The 4215-nt window shown below is 44.9% G+C and overlaps 1 pseudogene; it reads right to left on the reverse strand.

Annotated features, from left to right (window-relative positions):
- Positions 1-326: 326 nt before the first annotated feature.
- LOC126515057 (uncharacterized) lies at positions 327-445 on the reverse strand (annotated as a pseudogene).
- Between the last annotated feature and the right edge of the window lie 3770 nt (positions 446-4215).

Raw genomic sequence — 4215 nt, forward strand, 5'->3', positions numbered from 1 at the left:
GAGGCTCCTGCAGTCTCTGTGTGCTGGGATTAAAGGTGTGGACTGGCACATCCGGCTTCCCCTGTTTTGTTTAATAGAGGATTTCTCTGTGTAACTGCCCTGGCTGTCTTGGAACTGGCTTTGTAGACCAGGCTGGCCTCAAACTCATAGAGATCCATCTGCCTCTGCCTCTTCAGTGCTGGGATTAAAGGCGTGTGCCACCACCGATCAGGACCCTTGCCACTTTTAATTACACTCTGAGAAGTACATCTGTTGATGACTCTCTCTCTCTCTCTCTCTCTCTCTCTCTCTCTCTCTCTCTCTCTCACTCTCTCTCTCTCTCTCAAAGCCTACAGCACCCGGTATTCCCAGGCGGTCTCCCATCCAAGTACTAACTAGGCTCAACCCTGCTTAACTTCCGAGATCAGACGAGATAGGACACATTTAGGGTGATATGGCCGTAGATTGTTGATGAGTTTCTCAATCTCACTTCTATTCTTGTTTTTTAATTGGATAGTCCTTCACTGAGGGCAGGAGCTGTAGGATGTTTAACAATATTTCTGGTCTCCAATATCCACATCTTTGATTTCTTCCTCCACTCATGACAACCAAAACTATCTCCAGACACTGCCAAATGTCCACAGTGGAGAAGTAGTGTGAGATGATTATACCACATTCCTCTGTCATTTAGTTTCCTTTCCTATAGAGAGGATGTTAAGAAGCTAATGTTTACAGAAGGGTTATTTAAAATAAGCCTACTTTTAGCCAGGTGTTGGTGGCACACACCGTTAATCGCAGCACTCAGGAGGCAGAAACAGATGGATCTCTGTGAGTTCCAGGCCAGCCTGGTCTACAAAGCGAGTTCCAGGACAGCCAGAACTGTTACCCTGAGAAGCCCTGTCTCAAATAACCAAAAAAGGGCCTCCTTTTAAATTTCTACATATTATTACTGGAATGGGGATATTGTGGTGCTCAGAGGACAATTTTGTGGAGTTGGTTCTCTTTGCTACACTGACACGGGCTTCCAGGACTGACCTTAGTTTACCAGGCTTTCCTGGCAGGTGATTTTACCTGCTGAGCCACCGTGCAGGTCTAAATAAGCCCGTTTTGAAGTGAAGCTATTTGCTCTAGGTAGCCACACAACTATCCCTCTGCTGTGACTTCCACAACAACAAAACAGAGACGGGGTAATGGCTTGCTTCAAGATCTGAAATGTACTGTCTCTTGGTTGTGTTGTTTTGTATTCAGGGTCTCACTATGTAACCCAGGCTGACCTGGAACTATGTAGCCCAGCTTCCCTCCAAAACTTGCAGCAATCCTCCTGCCTCAGCCTCATACATGCTAGAATTATAAGTGTGAACTACCAGGCCTAGCTACTTCTTTTAGTCAGTTTTGAAGGCTCTAACTCTAAGATCAAAGTAGAGGCAAGTCTGGTTTCTTCTGAGGTCTTTATGGCCTATAGGTGGCTAGGAAAATGTTCCTTTATGCCTAGGTGCTAACTGCCTTCATAGGTTTTGTTTTTGAGATAGGGTCTCACTATGTAGCCCTGGCTAGTCTTTAACTCACATACTTACCTTCCTCTGTCTCTTCAGTGCTGGGATTAAAAGTCTGTATCACCACGCCCGATTTATTGTCATTTTCTGAGTTATACTCTCTGATCTTAGATAGTTCCATCATCTTTGTAAACTTTAGTTTTCTCATCACAGAAATCAATGCAGAATGTTAGGAGTTTAGCAATTAGGCTTACTACACAAGTAATAACTTGTACAACTGTACGGCTACAAGTTTAAAAGTCAAGTAGTTGGGTGGTGGTGGTACACACCTTTAATCCTAGTACTTAGGAGGCAGAGGTGGGTCTCTGTGAATCAAGGCCAGCCTGGTCTACAAAGAGAGTTCCGGGACAGCCAAGATAAACCCTGTCTCAAAAAACCATAATAATAATAATAATGATAATAATAATAATAATAATGTCAAGTACTTGATGTAAATCCTCATAGGAGAAAGGGCCAGTTTTTGTTTTGATTCCTTTAGCAAGGTTCCTCCATCTGATCATCAGAATCACTGAGAAAGAGGTGAATCATGTGGACATCTGGTCAGAAATATTTAGCACAGGCAAGGGCCCCATTGCAGCACCTGTGCTTGCTATGCTCAAGAAGGACCAAGGCCAGTATATGGTGCTTAGTTTTTGTCAACTTGGCACAAACTAGAGCTACCAAGGAAGGGAGAATTTTAACCCAGGCATTATTGCCATTAGATTGGCCTGTGGTCATGTGTTTGTGGGGGTGTTTTGATTAACAATTGATGTGGGACCAGGCAGCTCACTGTGAGCTGTGCCACCTGGGCAGGTGATCTTGAACTTATAAGAAAGCAGGCTGAGCAAGCCCTAGAGAACAAACCAGGAAGAAGCATACATTCTTCCATGGTCTTGGCTGCAGCTCTTGCCCTGACTTTCCCACTATGGTGACTGTGACCAGGACTTTAAGCCAAATAAACTTTTCCCTCCCCAAGTTGCTTTTGGTCATGGAGTTTTGTAGTGTTAGGAGCGGCGGGGCTGCATCCCCGCCACCCGGCCGCCCTCATGGCTAGCTTATGCCCGAAATAATTACATGGAAACTGTATTCTTTTAAACACTGCCTGGCCCGTTATCTGTAGCCTCTTACTGGCTAACTCTTACATATTAATCTAACCCATTTCTAATAATCTGTGTAGCCCACCAGGTGGCTTACCAGAGAAGATCTTAACCTGTGTCTGTCTGGAGTGGGAGAATCATGGCGACTCCTTGACTCAGCTTCTTTCTCCCAGCATTCTGTTCTGTTTACTCCACCCACCTAAGGGTTGGCCTATCAAGGGGCCTAGGCAGTTTCTTTATTAATAAGAAATCACTCCCACATCAGAGTTTATTACAACAGATAGCAAACTAGAACAGATGGTATGACAAAGAATCAGAAATCCAGGGAACAGCTTGGGAGAGAGTAGACCAAAATTAGAGATGTAAGGAGACCAGATCACTCAGTTGGTTTTAAACAGATCATTTTGGCTTGTGTGTTAAGAATGGCTGGCTGTATTGGACAAAGGTAGAAATAGAAACCAGGCATGCTATACTGCGATTGTCCAAGCAAGACAGCTGTGGTGGTTTCAAATAGGGCAGCTTCTTTGGGTATGATGACATATTCTAAAACTAGGCTATCATTATGGCCATGCAACTGTGTACATGTGCTAAAAACACTGGATTGTAAATTTTAAATGGGTAAACTTTATGGTATATGAATTGTATCTCAACAAAAATATCTTAAAAAGAACCGGGAGCCGAGTGTGGTGATACATGCCTGTAATTCCAGCACTTTAGATGCCACAGGCAGGACGACTGATGCAACTTTGGGGACAGGATAGTTTACATTCTCATTTGCTGACCAACCAAAGCCACAGAGTAAAGTCCTGCTTCTACAATCCAAAACAGAACCAAACGGAAACACCTCTAACCCTTCCCATCAAGCATTTTTTATTTAAAAAATAAAAAGAAATGAGAGAATGGATTTCAGTAAGGAAGAATGATGGGACAAATACTATAAGGATTTAAGTATATTTAGAAAACAGAACTTGTCTGGCGGTGATAGCACACGCCTTTAATCCCAGCATTCAGGAGGCAGAGGCAGGTGGATCTCTGTGAGTTTGAGGCTAGCCTGGTCTACAAGAGCTGGTTCCAGCCAGGAGGAGCCGCTCTAAAAAATTTGGCAGTTTCTCTTTTCCCTCTTGAACTCTGGGACCCACGAGGTGCAGACCTGGGAGCAGAGGACACGGCCAGGTGTCGGGGGGACGCAAAAACTCCCCAGAGCCGCTGTCTCCACGCCAGGCAGCCTGGGAGAGTCAGCAGGGGCGGGAACCGCAGCCGGGCGGCCCTGGAACCTCCCAGGCTTATGCTTTTGTCAGGTGTTACTCGTCATTTATTTTTGTTCCATGAAAAGTTCCTGGTGCTTTCTGAAGAATCAAAACAAAGAGCTCTGAATGGTGGAGAGGAGCAGTAGCAAAAGATCCAGTATATTTCCTTCCTTAAGACACTGCAAGAGGCTGAAGCGGGGTACAATGGAGAGGGGTACCCTCATCCATTGCTGGTGGGAATGCAAACTTGTGCAACCACTCTGGAAAGCAGTGTGGAGGTTTCTCAGGAAATTCGGGATCAACCTACCCATGGACCCAGCAATACCACTCTTGGGAATATACCCAAGAGAGGCCTTATCA

This window comes from Alexandromys fortis, unplaced genomic scaffold (assembly GCF_014885135.2).
Source record: "Alexandromys fortis isolate MF-2015 unplaced genomic scaffold, M_Fortis_MF-2015_v1.1 scaffold_147, whole genome shotgun sequence".
Taxonomy (NCBI): Eukaryota; Metazoa; Chordata; class Mammalia; order Rodentia; family Cricetidae; genus Alexandromys; species Alexandromys fortis.